Source organism: Cebus imitator, unplaced genomic scaffold (genome assembly GCF_001604975.1).
Source record: "Cebus imitator isolate Cc_AM_T3 unplaced genomic scaffold, Cebus_imitator-1.0 Scaffold151, whole genome shotgun sequence".
Taxonomy (NCBI): domain Eukaryota; kingdom Metazoa; phylum Chordata; class Mammalia; order Primates; family Cebidae; genus Cebus; species Cebus imitator.
In genome coordinates, this window is record NW_016107466.1 from 988,149 (window position 1) to 1,003,792 (window position 15,644).

At 34.2% G+C, this 15,644-nt stretch overlaps 1 long non-coding RNA gene across 1 annotated transcript; it reads right to left on the reverse strand.

Moving 5' to 3' along the window:
- Window positions 1-866: 866 nt before the first annotated feature.
- LOC119473358 lies at window positions 867-15,223 on the reverse strand. Its single transcript, XR_005202566.1, has 3 exons — window positions 14,989-15,223; window positions 1,613-1,724; window positions 867-964 (listed from the first exon to the last, which is right to left on the reverse strand). It is a non-coding gene; the product is annotated as an uncharacterized LOC119473358 (long non-coding RNA).
- Between the last annotated feature and the right edge of the window lie 421 nt (window positions 15,224-15,644).

Consider the following 15,644-nt stretch of genomic DNA (forward strand, 5'->3'; position numbering starts at 1 on the left):
TCTCTGGTGAGTGAAGCCAGGGAGGCAAGAGAATGCTTCCCACCTCCACAAGGTGATTGTGGACTCCAGTGCAACTGGGCTGGAGGCAGTCCTGCCCATGATGTCTATAATAATCTCCCCTTGATTGTCTCAGAGACTAAATTTATTCATTCATACAAAAAGTCAAAATTTGCTTGTATCAGAAAGACGTCACTATTCACACAGAAATAGAATGAACCAGAAGAAAATGCTTTTTCTGGTTTGAGTTAGTGTTCTTTACTGCTGGGTGTCAACTGACTGCCATTATGTAAGTGAAAATAACTTTCAGTCTCATTCCAGTTGTTTTTAACAAAGAGAATTACGAGCAGCCTCAGTTTGGTAGAACTTTCAGCTTATTCAATAAATAAGTTAATAAGGAAAAGAACAGCATGGCTCTGGTGTAGGAGGAAATGTGCTACTTTCTCTGTGCATCCTGACCTTCATCCACACTACACCTGATTATATTTTTATAACATTTTACAAATAAACCTGGCCATCACTAGGGGCACACCCTTGGACAACTTCCTTCTTTTTGTTGACTTCCCAATGTTGAGAAGAACTTTCCTTTTTTTTTTTTTTTTTTTTTTGCATTATTGTACTACACATGAAGTACAGAGAAAAAAAATAATGTTCCACCCTCCCTTTAGAGAGGGCTCTATGTGCAAACACAAAATTTCTGCAGAAAATTGTAAGATTATAAGTAATAGGTAGTACCTTGTCTTCGCTCATCTATGTTTTCCCATCTATACACTGAGTGTGGATCATATAATGTTTAAGTTTTTTTCCAGTGCTGAAGGAGTCTCTGTGACTGGTGCTTAATCTTCAGCACCTGCAGCTATCACTTACTATCTCTCGAAAAGGTGGGTTTCCCAAGACATCAGCAGAATCTCACTGCAGCCTACAGGCACGTGATAGATCAAGGGTTCTCCACGTGTGCTGAAGCTTCCTGTGTGTTCGCAACAGTAAACATCCCGCCCCAACAGTTGACTTATGTCTGCTTTTTAAACAATTGCAACAGATGGTTGACACTTGAAGAGAATGTATAATTAGCTTTGCAATCTAACACTTCATTCTTACTTGCTCTTTCTCAAAGGAGAGAAGCTGTGCCTTATGCCACTGGGTCTAATCTGTTAGTTTAATCAGAAGCAGTGCTATGTAAGTTCTCAGGAGACATGGGCTGTGGGAGGATTCCTAATCCCAGCCTTTTGAGGACATTAAAAAAAGCTGGGAGGAGGTGTAGAGAGAAATCTCAGTACTTTTTAAAAGCTCATGCTTCATTCTCATTTGTCTTCCAAAAGAGGAAAGTTTTTATGCCTTTTTCTCTTCCTTCCTCCACCTCATCTCCCTCAGCCTCTGCTTCTTCATCCGGGATAATGATTCCTAACACAGAGGCTGCTCTGAATACTAAAAGAAATAACTCCTCCAAATGCCTAGCAGAGAACCTGACACACGGCAGACACTCCACAAGGAACTGATATAGTTCCCTCACTGCAGAGAAACTCAAGTGACATTAATTCCTATTTGTTTTGGCACCGTTAATGTGATTACAGTCCCTGAATCCAACCACTCAACCCGCCACCTTTCTCAAACCTACTTTCAAGGAGGAGCCTCTGTCTGTGTTTGCCTTTCTCTTCCATGGCATCTTGTCTGCACATGTCACTTCTCCACTTTCTTAGCCAAGACGTCTCCTATGTTGGCACACATCCCTGGAAGTGAAGTAATTATTTTACCCTCTTTTAATCAACCACTCCTATGTCCTCTCAGAACCTATTCCAGATTCTGCTACCTTTACGCTTCTCTGAGTCAAAACTCTTAAATCGAATATGCCACTCCCTACAAAGTTTTAATTTATAGAATAGAGCTATAACTGCCCTACTTTTTATTTTTATGATCAATTTATGGGGATTTTTATACGTAACCATCTCCAGCTTGTCAGAGAACTATGCCATTTCAGAGAAAAGAACGATTTAAGAGTGGAAGGCACAGAGTTGTCAAAAAATGGAACTTGGCATATCAGAAGAGAATAACTCCACTTCACTCAAAGTATCATAGAGCCAACAGACATGGTGGGGTGTGCCTGTGGTCCCAGATACTCAGGAGACTGAGGCAGGTGGGTAGCTTGAGCCCAGAATTTCAAAACCAGCCTGGACAACACAGCAAGACCCTGCCTCAAAAAATAATCTGTATCCTAAATCCATCAAATGACTCTTCATTAGAGAAATACTGCATTTATTGTAAGAAAGATTACATGTCATCAATGGCCATGCTAAGATTTGGTAATTCAATGAACTTTATACAACTCAGAGAGCAAATGGTTCATTTCTTTAAGAAATTTAAAGTCTTTAGATAAATGCTAACAAAGTACAATCTAAAATAGTTTACAAAACTCAAAGAAAATAAATTAGAGAAAATATATAGAGAGTCATTGGAATGATTTTAAAAATTGAATTGCCATAGAAAAGAAACGTATTTATATTGAGCTTTGTGCTAAGTAATTCATATACTTTGCATACAAGCAATACGGTAACATATGCAATGTTTTTAGCACAGAGAATGTACATAGTGAATGCTTAGTAGAGGCTGACTTTTATTATCTACTTCAATTTCAGAAACATTTCTGTTTTTCAGATGAAGAAAATTGGGCTTGAATATTTGGGTATTCAGGCAAACTTCACAAAAAGACAATGTGATAAAATCAGGGTTTCAAATGAATCTGCCAGACGTTAAATCCCATCCCTTTTTCCTGCTATGCTACATGACTTGCTATTGAAACTAGGAGGGCTTTTCCTTAAGAGAATGCCTCATTGTTTATTCACGACCTATCTGGGAAGAGATAAACACAATTTCATCACAGGTAGAGGACACTTGAGTTCTGCTTCAAGTGATACTTAAGCCCATTGTAAGGTTTTAGTGTGCATCAGATTCATTCACTCATTTAACAAATATTTAATAGGCATCGCACTCTGTGTTCAGAACTATTCTAGGCACTAAGGGTACTATGGAGAAGAAAGTAGACATTCATCTAAAACACAAATATATGAAGTGAGCTTAAATATCGATTTCTGCTCAAAACCTTTGACTCAGAATAACAGCTCTATTCCTGGTCAAATAATTGTAGTTATTTTTCTTGAGCACAAACTCTGCATCAGACTTCATAGGCATTGTAATACAATGATAAAACCTTTGGCTTCACTTATTAAATATATACATAATCATAACAAAATTATCGCATGAATGACATAAAGACATAATTACAGCATCTTAAGAAAAAAAGATCTTTAATATATTTTGAATGTTTTCCAAATTAATTAAATACTCCCACACATATATTTAAAATTTTTCAGTAATTCTACATACATATTGTTTTATGATTTACTTTTAGGTAGAATTTAATATGCATATAGTACAAGATAAGAACATTTGCAGTACCCCAAAAGGCTTCCTCTTGCCATTTCCAGTCAAAACTCTTTCCAGAGATGAATTGATATCTATCACCTTTATAAATTTTTCTTGTTCTTGAACTTCATAAAATTGAATTATATAAGGTGTACTCATTCTTGACTGACTTCTTCTATAGAACATTTTGTTACATCTTGCTTTTAATCTAGCATTACATAATAAATGGTTTCTTCATCAAATTTCATTCAACAGAGATTTATGTGTTACTAATCAGATGACAGGCACCGGCTTAGAGACTGTTTGTGCAGGGATATTCACTATCCCCATTATGATTAAATAATATAGTGAGAGTCCAGCAGATAAAATAAAAAGAACATTTTAAAAAGCTGATATCATGTCATTATAAAGACAAAATAAATCATTGGTTTAAAGTGTTTGATTTCACAAAGCCATGTTAATGTTGGTGGTGGGTACAATCATTATTATTTTACTATATTGAGAGAAAAAGGCAATTGTGGTATAACTATGAAAATGCTCAAACAACCAAAGTGTTAGTAAAATACACAAGTCAAATTGATGTCAAGTTGATGTGTTAAAACTTCATTCATAGGTGAAAAGCTCTGGTACGTTTAATCTCATCACTCCAGACATTCAGTTCAATTGACCATTTGTGTAAGAATTTCCTATGTTTTTAAAATCATGTATTGTTTATGTGGTCACACCTATAAGATTTTATCAGATTCACTGTTTTTTTTGTTTTTTTTTTTCTTTTGGAAGAGTGTGGCTGGGTAGAAATGACTGCAACAGCTATGTTGGAAAATTTGGTTATGACTTAAGTTTTTATTGAAACGTTTTGTAAGAAATCAGCTGTCAAACTTGAAAAGAGACCCACAGATAATTTAAAAGTGTGATTTTGTTTTCTATTTGTCTTGTAAGTCCCAAGAATACAAGTGAGAAGAAGCTTATAAGTTATTGTGATAAACCTGTTCCATTCATTTAGCTCATTAACTGCACTTGGACAGACAACCTCTTCTACCTGAAAAGTGATAGGTAGTTTGAACATTCTCATTTTCACCAGGGAACAGTTATGGTTTTGATCTCGAAGTTACAGTAACCAAAACAAAAAATATATGTTTGAACAGTTTTTCTGGCCTTATTTATTTTTGCTTTCCCCTTCCAAAATAAGCCTATTCTGGTAGTGAAAATAACTCTTCACTGAAATCAGTGGATGATCAACCCCATTTAATTATTTCCCAGGAGACATTTGCCATCTTTTTTGTTTCTGCTGCTCCAAACCCAGAAATAAAAATGCCCAGTAGTCTCTCCTCCTACTTTTTTTGGTAACTAAAACATGGTCACATGACCTGGCTTCTCTGTGGCCAATCAATGTTTTTGCTCAGGTCTTGTAATCTTCCGTGAGTAAGGAGAAAGGTGTAGGCACTTCACCATTTATTTTGAAGTGGAGGCAGCAGCATCCCTTTCTTAAGATGAAAGGCAGAGCTAGAAGCCAGGATGGAATCTTTATTTGCTCTTGGCCAGCCTCCTCTGGTTCACTCGCCTCCCTGTGCATTTGCTGATATCCTTCTATTGAACTTCTTTCTTTTTGAGTTAGCTGATGGTTTCTCATTGTTTGCAAACAAAAACTTAATACAAATATTTCAGCATTAAAAGAAGAGGCAAAATAGCAGTATATGCTGCCAAATCTTTCTATTCAGAAGGATATACATTTCAATGTTTTGCTGGAACAAAAATGATTATGACACAGTTCTTGTCCTTACTTCTAAAATTTTTTTTGACCTAAACAATTATTGTTTTACACACACACACACACACACACACATACACACACACTGGCTGAGATTAATTTATTCATTATTTTTTGATGTTAACACAGTATGGGCCAAATTTCTAATGTGCATGGTACAATGTGAAATGATATGTAAAAAAAAACATGACAATGATTGCTCTTCATTTAAAAAATGAAAGAATATTTTATAAAAGCATTACATGATATAAATTTATTCTCGATTATGCAGTTCAAGATGACAAAATATAAATATCTTGTAAAAATCTAAGTATATTACAACTTGATTGTAGATACTAGCTACCTAAATTTTGATATTATAATCAAAACATGATTCACATCATCAACAGAGTTATGAAGATAAAACTTTTCTGTAAATTTTTCTTTCATAATAAAAACAAGCAGTGCTTCTAGACCAATACTGTGCTAAAAATCAATGCTTATTTAAATCTAGCCAGTGTGTATATGTGTGTGTATATATGTGTGTGTGTGTGTGTGTGTGTATATATGCAAAACTTACACCTTTTGATCAAATAAAAAACATAATTGAATATTTGAACAAAGATGACTTGATGTGGACAAATGCTGTTCCCCTAGTAACTAACTATAACACAATTTCACATTTATGATACCCCACTTTGTTATGATGTGTGCCATGGGAAGAAATTCCCCACAGCACCTGTCAAGTGGGTGCTTCTGTCCAGGACTAAAATAGTCAATGAGTGATACTAAGATACAGAGACTGTGCCAAATCCATAGTAAAGGTTAGAAGCATGTGTTATGACATGACACAAAACAGATTCCGTGAGGCCCAGCTCTGCCCACTTTGATACATCACACACATCTGTCTGGTATTGCAATTACAGTCTTGAGTAGGTTATCCCATAACCCCTCTGACCTCAGTTTTTTCATTAGTAACATGGAAATACAATTACAATTTCAAATTTATATGCTATTTGTGAAGATTAAATGAGGTATCTGACAGAGTGTGTAACCCAGTGTTTATCATATATGAGATGCTTTGCAACTGCTGCATGTTATTAGTATTAGTGTCACTCATTTTTTTGTTGTTATGCATTCTTTGTCAGTTAGTAATCTTATTTTTTCTTACACTGTAATTTATTATTACAAGAAAATAGCCGGATTTTAGAGAAGCTGAAAGATAGTGAATATCTAAAATAGATATGGCCCATAAGTTTATTTAAATAAATGGTGTTACACCTAATTGCAGAACTTCAAATTTGTCATAACCCAATGGTCATCACTAAATATTCCTGTATACACAAGGGAGATCTGTGAAATAAACTAGGGTTTTCAATAGTTAATCCAGATTAATGAATGTGTTAACAATGATTGTTTCTACCAGATGGTCTCAGTTCTAACTGAAAACTAAATAAACAGTAGCAATTGGGAATCAACATTTTGGTTCAGAAATGATCATATTCTACAAAAATTTTCTCTTGGGTAGCATAGCCTCTAGGAATGAGTTAAAATTTAGTATTTTTCAAGAGGAACTACTGACAAGCTAATAGATATTAACATAGAAACAGGTCAAACTTCAATTCTTTCTTTTTTAGTAAAATTATATGCAAAAAGCAAATTAGAGTTTTGGACAAGTTGGAAAGAGATGCATTGATCATGTTGGATGTCAGCATTGTGTATCCAACCCCTTCTAAATTCCAGTGATCAGGTGGGGTTTGTTATTTCCTTAAGTATTTCTGGAAGGACTTTAAAATAAATGTGATCGTCCCAGCAAGGAGGTAAAAGGCACTTGACAGATAATTAACCATAAAAGGCAAAAATCAGTTAGATAAAAAGATGTTAGAAGCATCATCCCTTTTTGTTTGGATGAATATTTCTCTTTTAGTTCACCCAAACACTTCATTTTTTATATAAAGCTGAAAATATTTTTGATTGGAGCCCAAGCTCCAAATATTAAACCTACATATGAGATGTTACAACTCCTTTATTCTTATAGAATAGCTGAATATACATATACACACATCAAGGGATATTTTCAGCGATTAAGGTGGACTAAGAAATAAATGGTAGATATTTAAAAAGGTTTCTCTAAGCCTAAAATTATTTTCCTTGCTGTTATAAATGAAGAAACTGATAATAAAAGAGATTAAATAAACAATTCTCCCAAGATCTCGCTGTTAGTAAATGTCAATGAGAGGATTTGAACTGATTTTGGCCTGATTTAAGAAGTGTGACTCATTATTCTATATACCCATCAATATGTACAGACGTATATCTGTTTAAATATTCTCCAAAAAATATGACATTAATTAAGACAATATTAATTCAGTTGATAGAATCTCAAGATGTAATATCTACTTAATTATAATTTTAAAATTTATCTTTTTATGTTTTAAGCTACCTATAGGTAGTTCTTAATATGTTCCCATATGCATTAAGAATCCAGGCTTATTTCACATTCAGTGCTTCTTAATCTATCCTATAACCTGGGAGAAATGAATTGCTAGTGAATTTTAAATTAGTTCTTCAATACTAGTTAAATGAATCCCTCATTTTTTAAGATTGACTAATAATCAGAATTGCAGATGATTCTATTATTAATATGAGGGACCTAATGACACACTACTGAAAAAAAGCATATCGATGAGTCTCCTTGGGAAATCAGAAAGAAATTGAGCTTGTCCATTGCTGTCAGCCTGACCTTCAAGATATGACAAGATGCCAAAGGGTGGAAAATTACCTAAGATTTTCAGAAACTCAGAGACATAAAGAGAGTATTTTGAAAAAGAAAAAAAAAATCCACTCCTTTCCCAATTCACAATTAGGGTTGCATAATGCTTAAATTCTGTGTTATTTTATGTGCAGACAGTGATGGTTGAAAATCATATACCTACTCAAAAATCACAGACCAAACATATTTATGCATATATATATATATATATATATATGTATTCTCATCTCTAAATTTATCCTCTATCCTTGTAATTAAACCACCAGACAGGAAGTCCAAAAAAAGACAGAATAGACATGTTCCACTGCTTCTTGTTAAACTGAATGCATATGTGTATATGGCAGGATCTAGGGTACTGATTCTTGTTTTTTTATTCAGGATGTTATATTCTTCATAAAACTCAATGGTAAGGTAGTTTCTTGGCTAGGGAGTGCCTGGGGTAAGGTGTGAGAGCAAACAAATACATATAGTACCTCCTGTACTGTGCTTACCACTGTTCATTTAATTCTCATAATACATATTATCATTGCTTCTATTTTACAAAAGAGGAAATTGAGGCAAAGAGCACTTCACTGACTTAAACACAGTGACATAGCTGTAAATAATGGAGCCAGGATTTTAACCTAGACAATCTGTATTCAAAGTCCACTCCTTTCCCTATACTATGCTAGATAGCATGCCTCAGAGGCTATTCCTTTCTCAGCTTTATCATGTTGCTACAAGAGTTTAAAGGCATCCACAAAAATTGTTCAGTGAAATGTCATTAAGGGGAACTTAATTTTATACCAATCAATTTGAATTGAATCCACTGGCTAGCTCTGTGGTAGTTATCACTTTAATCTTCAGTGTTCTTATTGCAAAACATTAATACTAATATCAACCATAGGCTTGGACTGAATATTAAGCATCAAAAAATATGAACCACCTATAAAAGGACCTGTAACATACAACATACTTTAAAACTATAATTATTTTCCATGAATATTGGTTTTGTAGGCTCTTATAGTGGATAATACAAACTATTTTCATTCTTCCAAGATAATAGTATATATCATGAATCACGGATCACATTAGTTGTGAGAAAGAAAGCAGTCATCTTCCTTTGGTTCATTCTGTAGCCTACAGGAAGAAACTTGATGGGGACAGGAAGGAGATGAGACAAGGTTCCATCTGCCTTACCTACCACGAGCTCTAAAATAGATCCAACATCAAAGAGCAGAGTGTACAGGGTAGGCTGTGAAGCATTTGGAAGAAATATTTTTTTAGTTTTTTTATAAGAGGAGACAATGTGGAATTCATTCTTTGTACTAGGAAAAGGCTATATAAATCTGGAAACAATATTTTAAGAGAATCATGAAACCCATGAATAGTTTCAGAACATTTTTGCAGATATTCCAATCCCTTTTCAAATGGTAGCTCATGCATTACAGGACAGGAAGAATGGGTCAATTAAGTATTCACTTGTATGGAAGTGTGCAAATGTCATTGCAAGAATAGACTCTCAAAGCTTTTACTGCACTCTTCCCTTTGCATGGATAAAGACCATAATATGCCTTATTCATTGCCTGTGAACTTTTAAGGCACTGGGGCAATGGGACAAGCATGGAGCTTAACTCATGTTCATAACCACTAGTTAACCATGTTACTTTGTGCAATCTCTCTAAACCTAAATTTTTATCTTTGCTATTGGCAAAGGCATAGTAAGGTACCCATATTAAGGAGTGCAGAGATGGACAGCAGCATGCAGGTGCCTCTAGTAGTGGATCCCTAGCAGTCAAGAAGACATAATTATTTAGATGTTACCGAGAAGCTATGATGTGCAAAGCACTATACTGTACAGAGGAAATAGAATAATTAGATAGGCCCCTACCAAAAATTAATTTAAATAAATGGAATAGTTTGAACAGGGTTTGGAAGAACTAAGTAGGATTATAAAATAAATCAGGTGACCTAGCTTATTAAGAATCAGTACAGGGTTAAGAAATTCACAAGCATTTCTTGAGGTCTTTAGTAATGCCAGAAGACAGATCCAGCCTTCTAGAGATACACAATGAGTTCTGAGAAGAAAAATTCAGGAGGAGGGTGAAAGAACTTGTATCATTGGTGGGCTTCATAAATTAGATTAGACTTGGAACATGCGTGACTTCATGCTAAATTACTCATGTTCTCTGACTATTCCCCACACATATTTTTACATACCTATCTTTTTTCTATTTTCCCAGGCAGATACAAGTTTTTTCAGGTAATCAAAAAAAAAAAAAAAACCCACAACATAACTATAACACATTTATCGATATTATCAGCCTTTTTTTTTTTCTTCCAAAAGCCATTAACTAAACTATAATTCAAATAAGTTGATTCTGGGGCATCTCGAGTTTTCCTAAGACTCCTTCTTCTTCTGAGGAAACACTAAGAACTGATTTATCTGAATAAGGTGTAAATCAAGTGTTAAAATATAACTGAATTGTACAATTAATTTTACTTTTCCCTGTTTTCTCCATTTCTTCCATGAAGTTATACAAGCTTATAACAGGATTCCCACTGTTATTTAAAATGTTGTTCCTAGAAATACTACCCAGTCCTATACTCATAAATTATTTCAGATTTCTTATGCCCATCCTTCTTCTTTTGTCTTTATTCTATACAGTGGACATGATTCTGAAGTTGATTTTCACTTGTGGTTGGCACTTTATATTACTTGAGCAAGATATGTCAATATGAAAATAAGATACAGACTTACTTTCTCAAGGTATTATATAGGTATAGAAATAGAGAGATCGGCAGACAGAAAGATACATACATGCACACAAAGATATATTGATAATGATATGGTTTGGAACTGTCCCCACCCAAATCTCATACTGAAATATAATCCCCAGTGTTGGAGATGGGGACTGGTGAGGGATGACTCGCTCATGAGGGCTGATTTCTCATGAATGGTTTAGCACCATCCCCATTGGTTCTGTTATAATAGTGAGTTCTCATGTGATCTGGTCATTTAAAAGTGTGTAGCTTCTCACCCTTGCTCTCTTGCTCCTCCGTCCATGTGATGTGCTGCTCCCACTTTGCCTTTCCCATGATTATAATTTTCTTGAGACCTCCCCAGAAACCAAGCAGATGCCAGTGTCATGCTTCCTGTACAAACCCGCAGTACTGTGAGCCAAGTAAACTTCTTTTCTTTATAAATTACCCAGTCTCTGGTATTTCTTTATAGTAATGAGAGAATGGACTAATACAAATTGATAAAAATATATTATGCATATTTAGATAATAGATACTTAGACAGATAGAACATCTGGGTAAGATCTCATCTCTGTGTCATACCTCTGGGAACTTTAGATATTCATTGCAACTCAGCCCCACATCTGTAAAATGGAAAGAGGAGTACCCATCTGACAGAGTTATCAGGAGGATTACACAAAGTAATACATGCAAGTTGCCTGGGCGACAGGCAAGTACTTCACTGGTATTTGAGAAACACTTATCAATCCTTTTTGATCGGTTCTTGAAATCAATATTATAACTGAGTATCTGCATAAGAATATATTTCAAAATAGAAATAAGTATTTAGAAATGCTTTTTTATCCCAGAATCAACTTCTGGGAAACATAAACTGTTTCTTAATTAATTATCTGGAATGATTATTCACCTTTAGTTTAGCCTTTGTTAATTGCCTTAGCATCTTTAGATTCCAGATTCCAGGTCCTACTACCCAATTCTCAAATTCTGGGATTCTCCTAAATAATTTCAGATTCACTTAAAGTCACTGGTAAAAAAACATCCAGTACATGCATGACCTTGACAGAGAACATGTAAACAGATGTTAAATGACAGAGAAATGTTATATCTATATATTGACATATTTATATATAAATGTCAACATTTCAGTCCTTGAGCTTCATATATCCTATTGACTAACACTACTAATAGAATCATCAGAAAACATTCATATTTTTAGTAAACAAAAATTATTTTCATATTTACAGCTTTATGTGATTTACCTAAAAGCCCTGGAGAAAATCTGGTATCAGCATAATTTTATAGCTGAAGACACCAAGGATACAAAACTAGAACACAAAGCTATTTAATGACAGACTGAAAACTTAGATCCAAGCCTTTAGAATCCAAATCCCTTGGAAAATCTCTACACTCCATCAGGTTAACTATCAAAAACTTTTAGCTATCAAACTTCCTTTAGAAAATAACAAGCTTCGGTTTTTTACCTTCTTCTCTTCTTTTCTTTTTTCAAACCGGTAAGAAATATTGAGGCCCAGAGAGTGAAAGTTCTTGTTTATATTATATAAAACTAATAAAACATATAACATGTTTTTTTCCCCGGTAATATTTACATTTTATACATAATGGGTTGGCTTCAAACTCTTTATGAGAAAAGTTTACATAATCAGCCTAGATATGTAGTAGGCTGTACTGTCTAGATTTGTGTATGTACACTCTGTCAACACATGGCAAAATAGCTTAAGGATTCATTTCTCAAAATATATCCCATCATTAAGAGACTACGACTGTGTATTAGATAGATAGATAGATAGATAGATAGATAGATAGATAGATAGATAGAGAGATAGATGATAGACAGATATAGATATCTCTATAAATAAATATATATGTATCTACATATTTATGTAATGTGAATAATGTAAATTTAATTCATGAATATAAAATAATATGAATATAATTTGTTTACTAAAACAAAAATTATATAGATACAGATATATATAGATATCTCTATAGCTATGTAGAAACCTATATATTTATAGAGTAGAATATTTATATCTATATTTATATATTTATATATAAATATAGAGAGATGTAGATATCTATATTTCTCTCTATCTATAGATATCTATCCATCAACAGATAGGTGATAAATAGGTAGGTAGATAGATAGAGAGAGAGAGAGAGAGAGAGAGAGAGAGATAGATATCTACAGATAGATCACTATCACCTTTTCATTATCCATTCATCCATACATGGACTTTGGGGTTATTTCATATATTGGCATTTGTGAATAATGCCAGAATAAACTTCAGAGTATAAATAATATCTCTTTGAGATCTTGTTTTCAATTCTTTTGAATACTGTATGATTCCAATTATCTGAGGTATCTGAAGTACTCAAACTCTAAGCAGCAAAAGGTAGAATGGTGTTTTCCAGGGGCTATGGGGAGAGGGAAATAAGGAGTTCACTGGCTGTAGAGTTTCAGTTATGGAAGATGAAAAAGTTCTGGAGTTATGTTATGTATAATACGGTATTCTACACTTACATGTTTATTAATTAGTTTAAAAGAAAAAGAGTATCAGTCCACTTAAGCTATTGTAAAAGCTTTCTCTTAGGATAAATCTGTGTTTTGTTTGAGTAATATGATTAGAGGAGATATAGGTTGTTTATGTATCATGTAATTTATGTATTTTCAAAGATTAAATTGTATCTTTAATCCTTAAGTATGAAAGAACATTTCTATCTCCTTCAACATCTGTACAATTGTTTGCCCAGCTTGGTCTTCCCCATCTTCTATTGTAAAGGTCACAGATGACACGTCTTTTTACGACCATAAGGGCCACAGGCCTCCTATCCAATGGGAATTGTCAGTCCAATCATTCTAGGGTTATTTTAGGCAGACTCTGAAAAAGTTGAATAATAATTTTTCTGTTCTCTTCTTCAGCTGGTCTTTCTAGGCATATGTTAAATAAGTTTTCAATTATTGCCAGGAATCCCAAGGAAGTGGAATTTACTTGTTATCTTAACGGTGGTTGAAGGAGTTTTAATGTCATCTGCTGGAACAACGGCTGAATGTGCGATGTTATATAACAGTTCCAGCATAACATTTATTGGGTAACAAAGTCAGATGTAGGCTGGATATGATAAAAATAAGTGAACTCATGTTGTATCTTCACGTAGAAATTAATCTTTGGTTTGAATCTAGCAGAATCACTTTTATTTTCCTTTGAGTTGTCATTGATTGCAAATCCTTTACCTTTATTTACAATGTTTTTATTATGAGATATATGCCAAATTTACTCTAAAATGATTTACTCAGTGTTATAAATAGTGAGTATCCATGTACTATAAATATTTACAAGTATACACACAGAAGTTATAAATATAAGTCAAAACTATTCTACATATAATAACCTAAGAGCCAGAAGTTCTCTAATACTACCTTTCTATATTTATAAGTTCATGTCATTAGGTTTTGATTTACTATTTTTAAATGCAGGGTGCTTGTGTAGACTATTTTGAAGGCCTGTACAACATCTACATTTTTCTAGTTTAGATTTCTAATAATAAAATACTATTTTTCTAATAATAAATTATGATTTATTTTTCACATTATAACCCCTGCAGCAGCCTTGAAAGAAGGGTAACATTACAATGTTCCAGATCAAAAAGGTAACAGGGCTTCTCAAAAAATCATCAGTTGGTAGACGATATATTGAGCAAAATGCATTCAGGCCTGTCTGTCTTCAATACCTAATTCTCTCTATTACACCAAATATCCACTCACAACATGGCCCAAGATTTGGAAAATTTCCTGCTTTTGTTCCTAACTTATCCTATCATAAAATATAAAATATTTCACAGATATTAGGAGAACATGACACATCTATTTCAATACAAAACTCAGAGTTAAAAATTGGAATCCACAAGTGGGAAGTCCCTAGGCAAGACCGTCTCAGAAATTTCCCTGAACATTCTTAGAGGCAAACTTCTATTCCTAGTTAAATCCTGACCATCAGCACGAGGGTTAATTTCAGTTTTTCTCATTTTTAAAAGCACTTTCCAGCTAGAAATCCAGCCTCAAAAGCCCCCAACTAATGATCTGAGTCAGATGACTCAGCAGAGAGCAAATATTATTCTATTCTTCGCACTCTGTTACCTTTCACTCCCTCACTTTTCTTCCTGCAGTGAAAAATGATTCCTATAAAGGAAACCAAAATAGTAAAAACAGAAAGAAACTGTAAGAAATGCTGCTTAACAATTTCCAGTCGCGGCTGGGGCTTGGAGAAGTTGAAAAGAGGCCCAGAACACTTACTTTTCAGCCATGCCTAGACGATGTTTTAGTTTCAGTGTCAAGAGAATCATTTCCATGAAGGAGAGCTAAAGGAGACTGCAAAATCACATGTCTTTTCCTTGATCAGGAAGAGGAGCATTGTGAAGGGATCAGGCAGTCCCTGAAGAAGTCCCTGAAAGAAACTGATTATAAGAAACATGAAATACTTGGGCTTCCTCCTCACCCACCTCCTTGCTGCCTCCACCCTCAGCTCCAGGGTCAGTCCAAAAAAGGCATCTGAGTTTTATGAGAGATGTATTCAATAACAAAAGAACAAGATTGAGCCTTGATAATTCAGGAAAATGTAACTTCGAGAAGGTTAAACTTACCATTTTTGGAAGCAGGCATTACTTCCAGAATACACATGAAAGGCCTGGGGGCTTCTCTGTTTTTGTGATACTAACAGAGAAAGAACTTCGCTTTTACTAAGTCAGACTCTCATTATTATTATTTTTTTCTTTCCATTCTTTGCTGTGATCTCGGGGTGAGACTGAAAAAAAGCAGAAAAAGAAAACACAAAGTATTTTTTTATTTAGCATCATGGGGATTCTTTTTGTGTGTTTGAATCATTATTGTACTGGAAAAAAAAAGGCAGCTCCACTCCTTAGAGTAAGAAGAAGCTGTCGATTCCCTTCCAA